The 8,913-nt window shown below is 42.1% G+C and overlaps 1 long non-coding RNA gene across 1 annotated transcript; it reads left to right on the plus strand.

The window, feature by feature from the left end:
• The first annotated feature begins 4,592 nt into the window (after positions 1–4,592).
• On the plus strand, positions 4,593–5,046 carry LOC125540492. Its single transcript, XR_007297335.1, has 2 exons — positions 4,593–4,819; positions 4,906–5,046. It is a non-coding gene; the product is annotated as an uncharacterized LOC125540492 (long non-coding RNA).
• Positions 5,047–8,913: the final 3,867 nt, after the last annotated feature.

Raw genomic sequence — 8,913 nt, forward strand, 5'->3', positions numbered from 1 at the left:
CATGACCTAACCTTCTATGCCACAATCATCCTTTAAAAGATTTAGCAATTAAGCAAGTTCTAGGTTGAGCCTTTTTAGTGAAATCAACAATGTAAAGATCACCTCTCTAAATACCAGTAAAGACCATATTATGATTATCTCTACAAAACACTTGGCAATCCACTTCAGTGAATAGGACATTGAATCCAAAGTCAGCAAGTCTAGATACGAAAAGTAGATTGTACCCAAGAGATTCAACGAGCATAACATTTTGTATGGAGCTATCATGTGAGATGGCCACCTTACCCTTTGAGTTATCACCAAAAGTGACATACTTTCGAGGGCCGTCGTTTTCAGCAAGCTCACGAAACATATCCTTATATCCGGTCATGTGATCGGTACATCCACTATCAAGGACCCATTCCTTTCCTCCAGCCATGTAGCCGCGAATATTTGCCATAAGACCAAAGTGTCTCATCGACTCATCGAGATCAAAGTTAATATCATCATCCTCATCATAGTATCCATGTTCAACATCGTCTTGTGATGGATCAATTCCTAGAGAGAGCGATTCATTAGATAAATGATCATCACAATAATCATCTTTATGAATTCTAATGGCTTCGGAGATGATATTGCTAATGATTCCAACATCTCCTTTGGCACACATAAGATTAGTAAGCTCAAATAGACAATCACCAAACTTAGGATCATTGGAATTCATCTTACTTAAAGCAATAGACTTATGAAGAATTTCATCTAAGTTCTACAAGGAATAGTTTGGAAATCATTCCTCAAGAAATCTCCATATAGTGTAAGCATAATCAAGAGTATGCAAGCAACCAATCAAGTTTCTAGGCAAACCTCTAGTGATAAGATTAACAGTTCTAAGGTTGCGGATCATGTCAATGGACTCATCAAGGGTAGGATGCAAAGGATCAACATGAGGTGCACAAGGGCTAGTAATATACTTGCTCAAATGATATTAATTGAAAATCACAAGAATCTCATTTTTCCACTCATGAAAGTACTCTCCATCAAGTATAGGCACTCCATGTCTAAGACTCCCCAATTTAGACTCATCCATCTTCCTCCAATGGTGATTAAACCAAAGCAATGGAGACCAATGCTCTAATACCAATTGAAAGGATCGAGAAGAGGTGTCTAGAGGGGGGGGGGGTGAATAGACTCTTAGCAAAGAAAAGTAGCAGTTTTTAATTTCTTCAAGTTAAGTTGGAGTTTTAGCACAAGTTTAAACATTCACAATACATATCAAGCAAGCATGACAAGAGTATATGAGTAGCGGAAAGTAAAGCATGAAATTTGCGAGAATGTAAAGGGATGGGATTGGAGTGTGCAAACGCAATTGGGGACACGAGGATTTTTTCCGTGGTTCCGATAGGTGGTGCTATCGCACATCCACGTTGATGGAGACTTCAACCCACGAAGGGTAACGGTTGCACGATTCCATGAAGGGTCCACGAAGAAGCAACCTTGTCTATCCCACCATGGCCATCGCCCATGAAGGACTTGCCTCACTAGGGTAGATCTTCACGAAGTAGGCGATCTCCTTGCCCATACAAACTCCTTGGTTCAACTCCACAGTCTTGACGGAGGCTCCCAAGTGACACCTAACCAATCTAGGAGACACCACTCTCCAAAAGGTAATAGATGGTGTGTTGATGATGAACTCCTTGATCTTGTGCTTCAAATGATAGTCTCCCCAACACTCAACTCTCTCTCACAGATTTGGATTTGGTGGAAAGATGATTTGAGTGGAAAGCAACTTGGGGAAGGCTAGAGATCAAGATTTATGTGGTTGGAATGGAATATCTTGATCTCAACACATGAGTAGATGGTTCTCTCTCAGAAAATGTATGCTATAAGTGTAGGAACGTTCTGATGGCTCTCCTCACGAATGAAGAGTGGGTGGAGGGGTATATATAGCCTCCACAAAAAATCTAACCGTTAAACACAATTTACCAAACTCGGTGGGACCGAATTAGAAAACTCGGTCAGACCGATTTATTTCATAATGTGACCATTAGGCATTTCGGTGGAACCGACATGATCAACTTGGTGGGACCGATGTGCTAGGGTTAGGGTAAAACCTCATCTTGTTTTGACCGATTAAACAAACTCGGTGGGACCGACTTTGGTAATAAGCTAACCAGAGAGTGGGTCAAGGAAACTCGGTGAGGCCGATTACAAATCTCGGTAAGACCGAAATAATTGCAACAAGAACCAGAGAGTTTGCAAGCCCATCTCGGTGAGACCGAAATCCCATCGGTGAGACCGAACTGATTAGGGTTTCTGGCCACCACAAGGGGAGCACTTGTGCTTTCAAGTCCCGAGGCCACCGCAAGGGTGGAGGGAGCCCCCCCACCTAGGGTGCGACACCCGTCCTTGTCGTCGCCTCGTGGGCCCCCTTGACTTGTCCCTAATGACCCACAAGTATATGGGATCAATCGTACTCCTTTCGATAAGTAAGAGTGTCGAACCCAATGAGGAGCAGAAGGAAATGACAAGTGGTTTTCAGCAAGGTAATGTCTGCAAGCGCTGAAATTGTAAGTAACAGAGTAGTTTGATAACAAGGTAATTTGTAACGAGCAAGTAACGGTAATAGTAACAAAAGTGTAGCAAGGTAGCCCAATCCTTTTGAGGCAAAGGACAGTCCAAAATGGTGTCTTATGATAAGCAAAGCGTTCTTGAGGGTACACGGGAATTTCATCTAGTCACTTTCTTCATGTTTGTTCGATTCTTGTTCGCTACTTTGATAATTTGATATGTGGGTGGACCGGTGCTTAGGTGTTGTTCTTACATGAACAAACCTCCTACTTATGATTAACCCCCTCGCAAGCATCCACAACTACGAGAAAAGTATTAAGAATAAATTCTAACCATAGCATTAAACTTTTGGATCCAATCGGTCCCTTACGGAATAGCGCATAAACTAGAGTTTAAGCTTCTGCCACTCACGCATCCCATCATCTAATTACTAGTCCATAATGCATTACCTTAGGCCCAAATATGGTGAAGTGTCATGTATTCGACGTTCACATGACACCACTAAGGGAATCACAACATACATACTATCAAAATATCGAACACATATCAAGTTCACATGATTACTTGCAACACAATTTCTCCCGTGACCTCAAGAACAAAAGTAACTACTCACAAATTATAATCATGCTCAAGATCAAAGGGGTATTAAATAGCATAATGGAACTGAACATATAATCTTCCACCAAATAAACCATATAGTAATCAACTACAAGATGTAATCAACACTACTAGTTACCCACAAGTACCAATCTATAGTTCCGATACAAAGATTGAACACAAGAGATGAACTAGGGTTTGAGAGGAGATGGTGCTACTGAAGATGTTGATGGAGATTGCTCTCCCCAAGATGGGAGAGTTGTTGGTGACGATGATGACGATGGTTTCCCCCTCCGGGAGGGAAGTTCCCCTGGCGGAATCGCTCCGCCGGAGGGCAAAAGTGCTCCTGCCCAAGTTTCGCCTCGAGACGGCGGCGCTTCGTCCCGAAAGTCCTATCCTTATTTTTTCTAGGTCAAAATGACTTATATACCATAAGATGGGCACCGGAGGTGGGCTGGGCTGAGCACAACCCACCAGGGCACGCCTGGGGGGGCTGGTGCGCCCTGGTGTCTTGTGCTCACCAGGTGGCCCCCCTCTGGTAGTTATTTGCTCCAGTATTTCTTATTTATTCCATAAAAATTCCTCATGAAGTTTCAGCTCATTTGGAGTTGTGTAGAATAGGTAGCCTATCGTAGCTTTTTTTGGTCCAGATTTCTAGTTGCCGGAATTCTCCCTCTTTGTGTTAACCTTGCATATTATGAGAGAAAAGACATTATAATTACTCCAAAAAGCATTATTATGCATAAAAACATTATAAATAACAGTAGGTAAACATGATGCAAAATGGACGTATCACTCCCCGATGCCAACACCTCTTATAAATCCCAAAAACCCCAGAACAAAACCTAGATCGGGAGTTCCGCTGCCGCAAGCCTCTGTAGCCACAAAATCCAATCGGGAGCCCGTTTCAGCACCCTGTCGGAGGGGGAAACCATCACAGCACCCTGAAAAGATAATTACACGGTAATATGTAGGCCTAATTTTATCATATGATAAATCCCAATGATTGACAGTTAGTGTTGTTGTAGAACTAAATTGCCAAGTTGAACACCAATAGGAAGAGCTTAAAACGCTGTATGAAAGATTGTGAATATACTTGAAAAGCAATGAGCATGAGCCTGCCTACCTGATGCATTGAACATATAATTATATTCATTGCTTAATCCTTGTCTGGTGGCAGTGGCAAATGAACTGTGCCAGGTTGCTGCTGATGTGGGTACTATCCTGTGCTGGGGACATTTTTCTAGATAGATTATGGGGCGTAGCTTTCAAGAATAATTGATTGTGGTTCTGTCCAATATTTTGCCGGATACAACATATTTGGGAGTACAAGAAAAGTAGTAAAATGGCGAGTACATTTTTATATGGAATTGTGTTTTTGTCCAATCTTTTATCGGATTATGTGGAAACTGCAACCGTGATCTCTATATGTTACTACTTTAGACCACATGGCTGATTGATTATGCTTCTCAATTCTCAAAAAGTTATGATCTGATAGAACTCTCTCTGATGCAGCATTGGTTTAGCATGGTGGTGCGGAAGTGTTGCGGCTTGGTTTGTGAGCTACAGACCTTATCAAGCAGCAAAGTCATCTCACATATGCCGACGACGAAGATGCATATTTATTGGCTGAGGGAGCAACAACACAATTCTGATGATTCTGCCAATGTTGCTTGTTTGTTCTATTGTCACCGTTTGTTTGATGCTCTTTTGGCAGACAGTAGCATAATTGTACTTATGTCTAAATTGCTCTCTTTTCAGATTTACTTGCAAGGACCAGAGGGTATGCTGATGCTGCGTAGGTAAATCTTACATGCCTCGTCATTAATCATTGTTGGTGAAACAAATGTCACTTGAGAAATCTCAGCCCATTTTTCTTGTTAATGAATATTGTTACCCACATTATCTTGACTCACATAATGATCTTTTTCTTTAGGACTCATGATTTTTTTCTTTTCTCTTGTTATTATGCATTACTATGAGTTCATTGTATTAAGATTCCATGCAACTTCAGGCACTTGAGCTATTTACAGAAGGAGGGGACCCGGCTTTCTTCATGTCTTGTGGCAGTGTCTTCCTTTGATTCATTCGTGCAACAAAGAGGGGACCTGGCCTTCTTCATGTCTCATGCAAAAAGTAAGGACTAGCCTCCGGCTGTTACTATTGATGCATGTGCATGTGCTAAAAAGAAAGAAAATACCTTACTGGATTTGAACTCTGATGCGTACTAACAAGTTTTCACTTTCCCGACGTGGCCGTAGGGGTGATTGACACTGACTACGACAACCTGGTGGGCGTCATGCTCTTCAACCACTTTGAGGTGGACTTCAACGTGAAGCCCAATGACCGCGCCACACGGATGATCGTCCATGTGATCACGATGCTGGATGTCGCCGAGGTGGAGGACCTCGACGCCATCTTTCGGGGTGAGGGAGGATTCGGGTCCTTCGGCGTCTGAACTCCGAGCCTTGGTAGATACATGTAGAGAAGTGGTCTGTTTAGGCTGGTGGTGGAACACTAGGGAAGGTAGCCACTTTCGGTTGTGTGTGTTTAATTTATTTTGCACTGGACGTGTCCCTGATTTCTATCTATGAATAATGCACGTAATTTTTATTTTTTATTTATAATTTGTTAGCAGTAGCGCTGGGGAAAACTACACACTACTACTATCTAGCATAGTAGTAGCGCCTAGTATACTAGAAGCGCTACTACTATTTTGATAGTAGTAGCGCGGGTTCAAATAGTAGTAGCGCGGGTGTGCACCAGCGCTACTACTAACTTTTTAGTAGTAGCGCGGGTGCACCCACGCTACTACTAACTATTAGCTGTAGCGCGATACTAGTAGCGTGGGTACCCGCGCTGCTAGTAGCCATTTTACCCGCGCTGCTAGTAGCCTTTTTCCTAGTAGTGAGAGGAGATGGTGTTGTTGAAGACGTTGATGGAGATTGCCCTCCCCAAGATGGGAGAGTTGTTGGTGATGATGATGACGATGATTTCCCCCTCCGGGAGGGAAGTTCCCCCAGCGGAATCGCTCCACTGGGGGGCAAAAGTGCTCTTGCCCAAGTTCCGCCTCGAGACGGTGGCGCTTCGTCCCAAAAGTCCTCTCCTTATTTTTTTAGGTCAAAATGACTTATATACTAGAAGATGGGCACCGGAGGTGGGCTGGGCTGAGCACAACCCACCAGGGCGCGCCTGGGGGGCCTGGCGCGCCCTAGTGTCTTGTGCTCACCAGGTGGCCCCCCTTCGGTAGTTATTTGCTCCAGTATTTCTTATTTATTCCATAAAAATTCCTCATGAAGCTTCAGCTCATTTGGAGTTATGTAGAATAGGTAGCCCGACGTAGCTTTTTCAGGTCCAGATTTCCAATTGCCGGAATTCTCCCTCTTTGTGTGAATCTTGCATATTATGAGATAAAAGGCATTATAATTACTCCAAAAAGCATTATTATGCATAAAACATTATAAATAACAGTAGGTAAACATGATGCAAAATGTTTTGCTTAGAACTCGCTTGTCCTCAAGCGAAAACCGAAATCAAAAAACATGCATGCCCACATTCTTAGAGTGAGAGAGGTGTCGATAAAAACAAAAGACAGACATACAAGCATCATGTAAATTATTGTAACAACAACAAACTTCAACATAAAACTTTTATCATAGACTTCTCATGAATAAGTAACAATTCATCACAACATCGAAGTATAAAGCATAAACTCTATTGGAAACCAACAAACTATGTTCTCAGTCAACTTTGCAACTACAATTCATCATCTTTTTAGGAAGGGTCACGTATCGGAGCCTTTAGGCATGTCCACATACTCAACCATCATATAGTCTTCTATGATTGCTAACACTCACCGCATACACATGAGCAAAACGTTTCAACCAAACACATAGAAAGATAGGGGCTTATAGTTTAGCCTCCCAACGTATTCACTCAAGGGTGATGTCAACAATAATAACTCATGCTACCCACATCCAACTGGATGTATGTGCCTAGATCTTTCCTCACCACATGATGCTTGCCAAAAGAGAACATAAAAAGGAATAGAGAGAAAAACTTGACTCTTGCATGAAAGTAAATACATAAAAGTAAAAGATAGGCCCTTTGTAGAGGGAAGCAGAGGTTGCCATGCTCTTTTTGTTTATATGCTCAATCCCTTAGTGCAAAAGAACGTCACGTTATATTTCCCGTTATGATAGCAACCTTTATTATGTAGTCTGTCGCTTTTATTCTTTGCTATCACAAGTTCGTACAACACTCAATTTTCTCTTACACTAAATGACCTTACACTTTTAGAAGCAATTTTTATTGCCTTATTGCACCGATGACAACTTACTTGAAGGATCTTACTCAAACCTTAGGTAGGTATGGTGGACTCTTGAAAATAAGATTTGGGTTTAAGGGTTTTTGGATGCACAAGTAGTATCTCTACTTGGTGCGGAATTTTTGGCTAGCAAAGATGGGGGACAAGCACCACATGTTGAAGGATCTATGACAATATAACTTCTATGTGAATATGAACAAACATAAATCATTACGTTGTCTTCCTTGTCCAACGTCAACAATTTTGGCATATAATATTTTGATGGGGGCTCACAATCACAAAAGATTTCCAAGATAGTGTATTTGCATGTGAATGTTCTCTTCCCTTATTAATTCTTTCATGAATTGCATCATTGACCAATGCTATGTTTGTCAATCTCCAATAAAATTTTCTACTTATACTTTTCCTTATGTGGTGTTATTACTTACCATAAGATTAGCATATGATCCTTTTCATTTATTTCCTTTCTTTTTATTGATCATGAAAGTAAAGAAAACGAAACTCAAACTAAACTTTATTATATATCTTGCACACGATTACAAGGATAGATCACTAAGCAAACACTTGAAAAGAAAGGATCAAACTAAACTTTTAATTCATCTAAAGCAAAAGATAACTATGGATCAAACTAAGATAAGTAAAGGCAAAAGATAGTGGAGGTGATACGATACCGGGGCACCTTCCCCAAGCTTAGCGAAAGCCAAGGGGAGTACCCATACCCGATACTCAATTTTCTTTTGGTGATGAAGAAGGAGGTGGTGGTGATGAAGTAGCGATCTTGTCCTCGGGTTTCCATGGCAGAGGCTCACCATTATAAGAGGAGGAGTGAGTCTCACGGGTCCTGCAACTGGTAGCCAAACTCATACCTTTAAACCTAGCCTCATATTCAAAGACTTGGTTTTGGAGATCGTAAATCAGGCTTTGGAGGAAGTTGATTTGCTTGTTTAAGGTGAAGACGATGTCCTTCATGGACTTGCCATCCACCTTGAGATCACGGGTGTAGTCCGTGATCATGAGGTGATTGGCATTGAGCCCACGTTCCACCATCCCCTTGCACCGAAAGACATCCTGCTCCATAGCTTCAAGCCTGGCCTCCACGGTTCCCGTCCCTTTGGGACCTTGCACATCGCGGATGTGAAGCACCCCCTCATGCATCTGGATAACCTGAGGGTGCTGCATCACCTCCCGCAAATATGGGTTGATGACGTTCTCGAAGAACTTGTCCTTGGAGGAGCGTGAAACGGCCATGGTGGATTAGATCTGTCAGAAAACAGCAAGGAAAAGAAAACAGAAGATTTCTCCGTGATACAGAGGTTAATAGGTTCTGGGGTATATAAAGATTGTTTATCTTAGGAAACAAGCAAGTGGAAGAAAAATAGAGTCCGAAAGATACCCAAGGTGGGCACAACCCACCTGGGCGCGCCCTGGTGTCCTGTGACCAC

This window comes from Triticum urartu, chromosome 1 (assembly GCF_003073215.2).
Source record: "Triticum urartu cultivar G1812 chromosome 1, Tu2.1, whole genome shotgun sequence".
Lineage (NCBI taxonomy): Eukaryota > Viridiplantae > Streptophyta > Magnoliopsida > Poales > Poaceae > Triticum > Triticum urartu.